The sequence below is a fragment of the Dermacentor variabilis genome, chromosome 2 (assembly GCF_050947875.1).
Source record: "Dermacentor variabilis isolate Ectoservices chromosome 2, ASM5094787v1, whole genome shotgun sequence".
In the NCBI taxonomy this organism is placed as follows: domain Eukaryota; kingdom Metazoa; phylum Arthropoda; class Arachnida; order Ixodida; family Ixodidae; genus Dermacentor; species Dermacentor variabilis.
The window spans coordinates 161,337,555-161,349,924 of NC_134569.1; the positions used below are offsets into that span (position 1 = coordinate 161,337,555).

The 12,370-nt window shown below is 44.2% G+C and overlaps 1 pseudogene; it reads left to right on the plus strand.

Annotated features, from left to right (window-relative positions):
• Positions 1-8,298: 8,298 nt before the first annotated feature.
• Positions 8,299-8,479, plus strand: LOC142573411 (U2 spliceosomal RNA; annotated as a pseudogene).
• Positions 8,480-12,370: the final 3,891 nt, after the last annotated feature.

The window sequence follows — 12,370 nt, forward strand, 5'->3', positions numbered from 1 at the left end:
ACGAGGGTGTCGTCCCAGTGTAGGCGACGCGATCAACCGCGGCGGCTGAGTGCAGGCGAAAGCGTGGCTGGCTTCGCTCAATTCGAACCACCGATATGAAGATATCGTCGAGGTGGCATGAAACTGTATCGCTCGTCGCTGACTACCGAATTTATCAAAATGAATTGTTTTTGCATTGAAATTGGTTTTTCTCGATTGCCCTATAACACGGAAAATTCTGCGACCCCTTTCCGTCCAAGAAAATTAGACTAGCGGCTGTACTTTTTGCATAAAATGTCGAATTTCAGTACAATAAAACTTTCATTTACCGAAGCGAATTGCGATTTTACTTACTTCGTTATATTGAGGTTTAACTTTACAATGATAGTGCGCAATAAATGAGCCGGTCAAGTAGAAGTTTGGTCCTCAGCAGGCTAGCAACAAATTCTGTGGAACCTATATGTTTTAATTGAATAACCTCAATTATACTTGTCACGAAGTATTCAGTGGCTTAGGACGACCTGCAATGATAAGACCAAAGGAATAGCGAGCGAATGAGCTCACGGTAAATAATAGAGCTTCAATGGATGCCTGTGTCGTCACACATGGGTACATGCCACTGGAGTGGTCAAAAGAATGCATGTGCAGAGCCCCTGCTGCCGCAGGTCACACAGTCGAAGGTAAACGGTGAATTTTGTCTATAACTGCTTAGTGGTACTTGTCGAGTTTGCAATTTCAGCGCTCATATGAACCAGTTTAATTCATATGCTCAAACATTATGTAATAACTGAGGAAGGATATCTCTGTAGAAGTTTGATGCGTTTCATGGAGGCCACTTTCACCTCCGGAGAGGTTTTGTCAAGTAAAGCGCAATGAATGATGCTACGAAAACCGAAGTTCTTCAACAAGGTACGGAGTACAAGTGAAAATTTAGAAGAAGTCACTGTTGGGCGTGTTGTCAATCCATATTGTCCGTATGATCTATCGCGTCCCTGTTCGTTTGCAGCTTTCATCCTTGAGTAACAAAAATTCGTGAGACTGGGAGTCTTGACAATGTACATATGCTTAAGGGAATAAGGCAGAAAATGAAGCCATGGGTTCAGGCTAGAATAATAGGATTCAAACTTTTTTGGTGAGTTGCCAAGCTCCCCAACCTGAAACCTGAAGTTGTTCAAACAAAAAAAAATACGAAAATATATTTCTATGAGCGTCAACATCAAATGTGGGTTCATTATGCAGACCAGAAGAAAGGAGAACGCTCTCCAAAACCTCAACAGCGGAGGCCACCTTGTTCGACCTTTGCCTTTGTCTTCTCATTCCCGCTTATTCTTTATTGTAGGACATCGTCCGATTATAGCAACAAGAGGCGTTACTCATATTCATATTGTAGGGCGAACTATGACCCAGAAAGAGCAATCTCCTTTGAATTAGGCAGAAAGTGAAAATGTATCCTGTATAAAGGGGATTTTTGTTTTCCGACGCCAAAAACACGCAAAACTGGAATCCAGGCAAGACAATACGCTCACAGAAAGACTGAGGCTTAAAGTTAACCGTGTGATTGTACAAGACAAGTCTCAGCCTCGTGCCGACCTTTTGACAAGCAGCCTTTCCTCCATCTGAGATTATTTTCTTGTCGTCGGCCTGCTATTCGTTATGGAGATAATTGCATTTGTCGAACTTGGGCTATAGCTAGGTCCCGTGCCTCATTAACTCACTATTGATCACAAAAAAGTTCTGGCGGATGCTTTCTCAAAATTATTGTCGACATTAACGTGGTTAGCATTCAAGTAGTGTAGCGCCCCATCGTATTGCCAGAGTCGCAACGCCACATGGATGAGCACTATGCTGAATCTGGGCTTGTGTCTCGCACATTCTGCCGGACATGTTGCGTCATGGCTTCTCCGGAGTGCAACACCCACCTTTTTTGCGGATCCTGTGAGATTACACCGATGGCTCAAAAGACTTTTGAAAAGCATTTGATATTATAAAGCACACAATTCTCATTGAAAAACTTCAACATATTGGCATTAGGAACATAGCACAAGAATTAATAACATGGTATTTACAACATAGATCTCAGTACGTAGTAAATGGGGGACAAAATTGTTCACTAAAATAAGTGAAAACAGGTCTCGCAGGGTAGTATTCATGGTCCGTTTCTGTTTATCCTGTATGTAAATGAATTAGTACACCTTGATGAAACTGCACACTATATAATATATGCGGCTGACACCACTTCCTTCTTTTCAAACAATTCATCCAGATATTTAGCTAATCAAGCCAATAGTGCATTGTCTCAAATAAGTACATGGGCTCAAAGTAATTGCTTAACACTTAGCCACCACAAAACAAAAGCTGTACTATTTCACCCCGTCATAGAAAAATCCAGTTGCGGCACAATGTGTTACACAACACGAATATCGAAATAGTAAAAGACTTTAAATCACTAGGTGTGTACTTTTCAGATAATATATTACATGGCATGAACACGTGAAGTATATGGTTAACCAATTATCAAGGACTATTGACATCATTTGCCACCCCTGCAATGATGTTCCTACCCCAGGTAATGCAATTTTATATAATTCACTATTTCCTTCTACACTAAACTATCCCTATTTAGTATGGTCCACAACAACAGCTGCAAACATCAGCAAACTGTTAATATTGCAGAAAAATGTCTTATCCCTGGTCTGTAAATTTCAGTATCGTTTCCATACTGCAGTACTATTAAAGAAACACAATATTGTTCCTATTACATCGTTGCACAATTACAAACTATACCGCCTTTATAAACTACGATTATTAAAATATAATGATTCATTAACTAACCTATCCCAATTGCAGAACAACAACACCAACTATAACCTACGTTATTTGCAACCCTGGTATGTCACCAAATGCTGAACAAACTACGGGAAACAAATGTTAAAATACTCGTTGCCGACGGTTCTAAATCAAATTTTTATGGAAACAAATAACGGCATATCCACAATTTCAATTTCGCGTGCCATGTTTCTATAATAATGTACTTTCTTTCTTTTTTCCCCTGCCCTGTTTTTTTGCTTTTTGATTGGAGGTGAGGCAACTTCTGTATAAATCTGTATTGCCTTCGTCACACGCCTCTGTGTTGCTCTGTATGCTGGGAGGTGAGGACTCCTCAAGCTGTTTTTATAGATTTATACCTATCCTCCTCGCAGATTTTTTTGTAGCGCAATAAAGTTTCATTTACATTTGAACAGCGTTGGTCTGTTGCTGATGAAGGTGACCATTATTGGTTTCTCTTACGAAACGCAGCAGTGACAAATAGTCCCCTATCAAGATGGACCTAATCAGATAAGCCATCATTATATAGTTTCACTGACCTATCCCAAGTTCTTTCTTGCTTCCTTAAAACCACATATATACTTTGTACAGTTGGCTTTACCAGTAATGGATCCTGTCGCAAATATATCTCTCTTGCTTTTTTCCCCTGCTTGAGATTATTTGAACCAGAAAGCTTACCTTCGTTCACAGCGTTCACCGCCACCTTTTCGTGGTAAGCAATATGGTTACATAAGCTGCAGTTGCCGGGCAGCGTTTGAAGCAGTCAGGGATAGATCTCTGAATGCTAGCGCGTTCCACTGTGAAAGGCTGAGCTTAACGGTACTTCAAATTTTTCATTGCGATTTATTTCTTGTAACATTTGTAAGGCTCCATGTTCTTTTCCAGCTTGTATCTATTGCGTCCGAGATGACAACAAAGTACATCTTTCGCGTAAAGCTTTGGTCCCTGTTTCTTGCATCTTCATCAAATATTCCGCGTTTCCCGTTGACGCTCTTCACTTCTTCGTGGCGACGAATTCGGAGCCTTCACGAGTCCCACCAAGCCAGAGTTCTTCTATGGCAAGCATCCAGTGAGTCAACGCACTTCGTCCAGCACCGCGCTGGTCATCAGCGAGGCTCGCTGCCTTGTTCTTATGAGCGCTGCGTCTTATTAGGCGCCGCCGCACAGACAGAGATCAACTATGGTGAGCTCGCGGAGAAAACGAGGCACATGGTTCAGCTTAAAAAGGACACCTAATTATACTCGGCCATGGGTGACAATTCGTCAGGTTACAGCCTTCAGATTGTGGTGAGCAGGAAGGCCGAAAGAAGGATCATGAATGCGCCTTCACCAGCCAGGACATCAACTATCGAGAGAAAAAGTGTACTCGACGAGGATAGCGATATGGGCTTGTTGGTTGGTCATCATTGAAAAGTCTTTGTATAGCGCAACAAAACACGGACACAAGAAACGAAGACGAAGACAAGCGCCAAATATCAACAACGAAAATTTTACTTCCGGCATCGGTCATAATTATACCCCCGAACAACAACGCGCACAGTATGATAGCAACCATGAGGATGACGGCATGAAAACAATCTGAAACCAATACAAAAGGAAAGCACAAGAGAATCTAAATGACATATGGAAAATGCGTATCAGCCCTTATGCCATGCGCATAAATATAAACGGAGCAAATCCACTCGGCCGCTGACCAATGCATCAGCAAACCGTCACTGTCATTGTCCGCGAGAGAGTTGAACTATTTGCGCATGGCATAAAGGCTCAACCGCATTTTCCATGTGTCATTTAGATTTTCTGGTGTTTTGCTGCTGTATCTTTGTTTTAGACTGTTTTCATGTCGTCATCCTCATGGTTGCTATCATAGTGTGCACGTGGTTGTTTGGAAGTATAAGTATGACCGATCCCGGAAGTAAAATTTTTGTTGTTGATAGTTGGCGCTTGTCTTTGTCTTCGTTTCTTCTTGTGTCCTTCCTTTGTTGCGCTATACAGATACCTTTAAAGTGAACGCTGGCTCCGCACCATCTATTCTTGCTAAAGGATTCCTCCATGAGCCAAGGAGCCCTTAACCAGCTCGCCCCCTCCATCTTCGTGGAAGGGTTGCACCGAATCTAAATAAGGAATGCCGTTTAAGCACGCCAAAAATATCGTCACTGCGGAAGCGACACTTGGATGCGCATGAAAAAGCGTAGAACAATAACCGGTTATTTCAGCACGAAATCCCGACCAATATTGCCAATCAAAAGCGTCTGCATAGTGTGCGTTATTTGCAACACTAATTTGGCCATCGCGAACTTAAAGCGGCCACTTCTCATCTGACAATTTTGAACATCAGGTGCAGTGGCTTCTAAATATCGGATTTCCTCATTCGGTCATCACATGGGTGGCAGAAATATCGCTGTAGGAGCTCGAGCACAGCAATAATCTCAAGATGGGTGAGGGAAGCGAGCAGGATACCCGCAGTAAGGTCCGTATTGTACCTTATTTCTACAAGCTGAAGCACAACTTCAAGAACGCGGCAAACAGCTATGAGGTCAACCCGAAAAAACTGGCTCGCCTATGACACATGACACCGAATCACAGAATGTGCCGCGCAAGCGCGCAAAGCCAAGCACAGAAATCGCTACGTGCAAAAATTTGCCACTGCTCTGTTTTACCAGACACGGCTAAGTTGCGGAAAAGCCCACGTCTGGCAAACCAGTCGTTGGGTGAACGACAGAATGAGGGAACACACAAACGCTTAAAGAAAAAGATGTGAGTGTCCATCTCTCTGCACATTGCAGATCGTGCTGCTGTAGGCCACGTTTTTCTCAGGCGAGGATTTTAAGTTGTAGTAGAGACAAACCCGGACAGGAAGTGCTAGATGTATATCGCATTCATATCAGTAGTCAAGCATGCGCTAGTCAAACACCTGTTTCGTTATATGACGCATAAATAAATTGGTAGTTTCATCGCAAACAAAATAACTTGTCGCATGCACTTTGCCGCCCCGTGGTTCCGAGAGTGTGCGCGGTATATATGTAGGAAGCTTAGTGCCTAATATACTGTAGTGAGTGTACCACCGTCTTTCTTGCACTTCTGTTTGTCACTTAGAATCTTTCTGCTACCGTTTTTTCTGCGCCAAAATATCATGCCACCCACGGCACAATTAAATAGAAAAAGAGAAATTGAGGAAGAATGATGAAATCAATTGACGAATGAAAAACGATTGCACGAACAACACCGAGTTCGGGACAGGAATAAACCCAAACACGAACCGCATGCGGTTAACGAGTTGGAAGGTGGTTTGCATGCAAAAGTTCTAGAAGTATTACTAAGTGGCTAAGTACTCAAATTGTTCTCTACTCAGTATGCGATTGAACCCCACGGGCCACTTCACGCTAGCAATTCTGCCAGGCAAGGAGTCGTAGAAGGCGGCAATGAAGTTATACATGGCCCGCAGGCGATATTCATCTCACAGGAGCTCAACTTTCGATATCAAACTCACACGCTCGCACGGCCGGTGAGCTTGCTGCGTATATAAACACACGTGGCCACCCACTAGCACTCGTGGTTTCGCGCTTGGCCACCTCATTACAAGGTTAAAACACGACGGCACGGCGATGCTCTGGTCACCGTGGCAATGTCATGGTAAACACACATAGGCAAGCAGCGCAGTCCTATGTGTGTTTCTAGGCGGGAAGTCCTAGGCGGGAAGCGAATGCAAAGGGTGGGAAATCGAACACGGAAGTGACGAGCAGGCACCCGGCTCTTTTTACCGCGCATGCGCAGTGGACGCATATCTTGAACGCAGAGGCTAACTCTATACTACGTTCACTTGCTCCGCAGAGCCCCGTTGGCGCGATCTAGACAAGGCAGCTCACCTCTGCACAACGTACAGTTACAGTACTCGTTCAAGTAGGATCAAATTGGCGATTGACAGAGATTGCGACAACTTCGTCATGCTACTCTTCCTTGCAGCCACGAGGAGGCGGCACTTATTCGCGGCCATCCCACGTCATGACCTACGGTGGTAGAAGCATCATCGAAGTAGCGGTATTTGAAGGACTGTAGCAGGGCTACGTGAACCATGCAACTTATTGCTGACGACGAGTCTGAGGGACTGGCAGGAACGATCTCATTTGTGACATCAATAACTTGTCGCAGCACGTGGTATAGACCGGTTTAATGTAACAATTGTTTTTAGGAAAGACACACGTGGTGGGTGGGTGAACAAAGAAGCACCAAAGCATCCGAAGCAAAATATGGGTCTCAACTTCGCCAGTCACAAAGGCGTCTTTGAGTTTCCCAAAAGGCACAAAGACGAGCGGGGGAGGGCGGTCGCGTGGTTTGAGGGCGGGCGATGGCTTCGCTGGCATACTTGCATGTCATAATGACAAACAAAAATTTGGATAATGTGGCTAATGAAGTAGTAATATTTCATAAAGCAGTAATACCTTAATAAAGTATAACTTTAATAAAGTATAACTAAACAATTTTAAAGAACGATGCAGTTGGTAAAGAACACTTCCGGAGAAGCTAACGTTTACATAAGGAGGCAAATACTACATACATAGTCTCCATTTGGAAAATGCAAGAACTGAATCGCACATACACACCAAATAAAAGAAGAGGTTTGTTAAAGGAACAATTTTTCAATGCGCATGAGTATATTGGCAGGCAGAGTGTTGCTTTCGTTGACTCCGCTTGCCAAAAAGATCATTGCCATTCCTTTTTGTTAATGTGGACGACCATTGAAGTTGTGTATGTGGGCTCTATATTGGCAAACGTCCACTGCTGTGCGTCAAACGCCGTATGCACATAAATGGAAGGCGAGACGGGACTAGTCGCTCCGCCACGATCTTTAGCCTCGGAATATGATGTGGTACCGTGTGTATACATAATGATGTATTGTTGCCTAACGCGGCACGACACCATTTAACAACGAATCCTGGCACGTAGAACACACACGCACCTCATCGCCGCCCGAGGGCGCAGACTGCTTCACCGTAGCCAAGGTGACCGTGCGGTGGTGGACGGCCCGCAGTTCAGTAATAGTTCTGAGGCTACTTGAAAACCACAAGCGGTCACACACAACAACACAGGCCACGTAAAACTGGTTTCCCGCAAACTCCCTTCGCAACCTTGCCTTTGCTTTCGGCCTCGCGGTCTCTGAGGGAAGAACGTTTACGGAACCGCCACCACGGGAGAGCGGAAGGAATGGAAAAGAGATACGCAAGCGCTTGGAATGCCGACGAAGAGAGGGTGGTGTCACGATCGTCCCGGGTTCGTGAACGAGGGAGTGCTCGAGGCACACTCCGTTAGACAGATCCTCCGCAGCGTGGTGGTGACGAGCGATGACTGACCGCCGAGCAGCTGTGCTCGTCGGTGTTTATTGCGGTGCGGTGACCATTGTTGCCTACTGAGCCTGGCAGGCCACTGAGTCTGGCGGGCCAACGAAGATTATGCCCGAGGGGGCGTCACAGGCTTTTTACAGGCGGTGCAAACGTAGACATGGCCGACATGGGTCATAGTGCAGTATCTGTTCTTATCAGCTTAATATCTGACACGAGTTGTATTTGGGTCTAAGCTATTACATTTATTTTGGGAAGTTGGCAGAATGCTTAAAGCCTTCTTCACCTCCGCCTCGTGTCGGCCCGGAATTGCACTATCTTCGGGATACGCCAGTGTATCGGGAGAAAACCTCGATCTACACGGGTCCACGGAAGGATGAAATTTTTTTCCCAGAACATAGTCACGTACAGTTTCACAGTAAAACGAAAACTAGAAAGTATTCGTACAAGCTAGAATTCGAGTTAGCCTGGCTAATGGGGCTCTGTATAGGCGTAAGAGTTTATTTGCTGCTCACGCCATACATGATATAAAACGGTGAATAGATAAAATGGTTTCGACTTATGCAATGTCAAGGCCTGAGGCCTCTAGCGTCGCTAACGGCGTATGTCATGGCATCGGCACTACGAGTGTACATTCCAGGTTTCATTTTCCTGCTACGCAGCCGCAGTTGTCCTGCAAGCTGCCTCACACCATGTTAAATGCGTGTATTGTCCGAACTCCGCGGAAGGAGCAAACACACTACAGTAAACCTTCTTATTGCATTCCTTGCTTCACCTTCCGGCAAAACAGACTTTCTTGCGCAACAGCTTCGTAAATTTTTTTTGCGCCATTCATGCCGCAATTAGCTCAAATGATGAACCGCGAGATCGATTCGCTCGTGTGAATAAAATGAAGGAAGAAGAAAAATATCTGGACTAGAAACCCACATCTCTATCTGGGAAAGGTAGCCTTGCATAGCTATTCGAACCATATTTAGGTCTTCTGTAAAAAGCGCTAATTCATGAAGACAATAAAAATCGAGAATAGAATTTGCGACTACTTTGCTGCATGAAGTTGGGGCGATATTCAATGTCTACAAAACGGGATGCTGTATGCATATGCTTGCGAATATGGACTTCATGAAGGGTGTTTCACCTAACTTGAGCCAAACTTAAAGAATATAGAAACGCTACGTAGTTAGACCGCACCGAGGTAATGATGTATGCCGTCGCTAGGAGATGGAATATTTCTTTCTTGCATTCCGCCTAATTAGATAATTGCTCTTATAAATAATGAACTTCTCTAATGTTATAATCACTTGAAAAGTATCAATGGGAAAATTTCAAAGAAGTATGAAGAACTTTCGAAGCAGCTTGCTGTTGCTCCATACGTACTACATAAAAGTGGCCTTCCGAGCGTGAATGGAGCCCGCGAATACACACAAAAGTGCCGCGTGATTACCCGCTCAAGGCTTCTTTGATACTAAAAAAAAAACAGTTTTATGTAGCATGTATTGAGCAACAGTAAGCAGTATCGGGAGTGTCTCACGTTGCTCTACAATATTTTCATTGGAACTTTTCATCTGATTATAACATTCGAGACGTTAATAAAGGATTAGTACTAATTATGTTTTTAAGGAGAATTAAACAGAATATCACGAATATATCCAAGCGACGGCAAACAGCACTGCCTTCGTTTGGTCCAGCTGCGTGCAATTTGCAAATTTTTGTTGTATGGCACAATTTACGTAAAACAACCTGTCAAATGCATTCAACGCTGGGCTGGTTCATTCAGCATGGCTTTTGGTCGTAGGCACGCCATGATAGAATAAATTTATACAGAGACAACACAAACTGCAAAGCGCCTTGGTGTCTCACGGGGTTCTAAATCCGCCTTGAGGATTTAGACATTCTTGCAACCCTGTTTGACCTTGCTCTAAAAGGGGTTTTGCCACTAAGAAGAAGCCTAAATTTTGGAAACTCCTTTCACATTGACGCTGACGATCTTTCGGAACATACGAACTACTTCCTGCAGTCCACATCTATCAGATTTGGGTACATGTTCTTCTCCAGGTAAGAAAGGTCGTTACCAACTCGTACTTGGTGCCATAGTTAAGCGACCTATAGTTTTGGCTGGCTTTGCTCGGTTGTCTATTATTTTATTGGGTAAATTCGTGACAGAATAATTGTATTTTACCAGCCCGAACATGATCCAGCGCATAAGACAACCAGGGGTATTCGAAATCATTGTTATGGTGTTCCGCCATTCCACCTTCAAGGTAAAAATTCAAAGAGATCTGCAAGTGCGTTCCTTCGACATGAACTAAACATTAATCAGTGGTCATGCTTGCTATGGCTGGGCATCTTCACCCGCCGAAGATCTTCTCACCTTGAGCTCAGCCTACTCAGAACTATTAATGCATGTGGTATGCACCAGTGCTCTCAAGAACCTTGTCTACCTGGCTTGACATGAAAGATATGGCTAAACTATAAAATATGGATGGCCACATTCCTTATGCGCAGGGGACCCAGAATATTTAATTCACGTGGAGTTGAAAACTCTTGTCTGTGCTTTGCCCTTAGCAGCTCGCAATACCCAGCTAGTACCGAATTTTGAATTCGTTCTTCTATTATTCTTCTTGCACAATAGAAAAATCACACAGACAGTGGGTGTCAAGTTGGTTTATTCCATCACCACTCACGACCGGCCCCGATAGGTACACCCTCAGTTAAAAGTGCACCTTTTTGGGTGTATATCTGTTACAGAACAATTATCGTCATCTGCCTTGCTTGTGTTCCTGTTCTTGAGAACGCCGCGAACGCTACTTTCCTGTCGGGAATGCTATGTCATGCTGATCAAGCGCACGCCGTTCGTTACTGGAAAATACGGGCTCGCCGCTTTAAAGAAAGTAAATGCGGACAAGACAGATGATGATTATCGTTCTGTAGCAAAAGGGTGTAATTTTGCTTAAGAGTACACATGGCTCCAGCACTTATCTACAAAGCTAGAAGTAGCAGATTCAATCCGTGTTGCGGTAGCCGCATATCCCTGGTGGCTAAATGCAACAACGCTCGTTCTGTAGGATTTTTGAGCACGCTACAGAACCGAAGTGGTCAAAATAACACAAAGTTTCCGATTTAAAAAAATAAATATGGGGTTTTACTTGCTAAAAGCACGATCTGATTAGTAGTCATGCCATAGTGGGGGACTCGGGAAACGGAGACCACCAAGGGTTCTTTAACGTGCGTCTAAAGTACGCGGTTGTTTTCGCCCCCATCGAAATGCGGCCGCTGTGGCCGCAATTAGATCCCGCGACCTCGTGCTTAGCAGCCCAACACCATAGCCACTAAGCATCCATGGCGAGTGCCCCGATTCCGGTGTGCCTCAGAACGAGATTGTGGTTTTCACGCGTAAATCCCCATAAACTATACTTTTATGAAACCACTGACAGTTTCAGCAGACTTTGTGGCGTGTAAGGAGTGAACGCCCGAAAAAGACCATGTGTGCCACAAGGCAAGCAAGGCACCAAGCGAAGCGCACCGTCGGCAACATCTGCGAATCGACGTTTGCCTTTAAAAAGACCCACGTTCAGCAAACGGATCGTTGCCTCCTCTAGCATCTCATGAAAACACCTACTTTGGTCCCCAGATAGAAGGCAGCAATACTCTACTTCATTGCTTCACACGTGCACGTGCCTAACACATTTGCAGTTGTAAGGCGATGGAGCGATACCGCTGGACATGTGCTTACATGATTGTGGATGCTCGTGTGATTAATAAGGGATGATACGTTCGCAAGCATACCACAAATTGATGCTGCAGTGCAAATTACTCTGCATAGGATTTGTTGTTTTCTGAAATACCATTATTTTATCAGCGAATCGCATGCGTGGCCTTCTCATTTCCATATCTGACAGCGAGCTTAATTTGCACAGCGTACAAATTAACGCTATACAGACTGTTTCTATTTTCTTGATTTACAACACATATTTAGGAACCTCTTCGAATATAGAGCTTTCCGACTTGTTCGGGTGTACTGTTCGGAAAGGAGCACGTAAGTTGCACGAAAAAATTGCAACGTCTAGTTTGCTAATAAACAATCCATGTTAAAGTGTTCCATATATTTAGTGGGACACATGTTCCATTTAGAAAATTTTTCCCGAGCGGTTGTTTAATCGTAGGACATTCACAGAAATACTGGAAGGCTGCCCACCACTGCTTACTACTTGGCAAAAGTATATTGAGTACCAGGA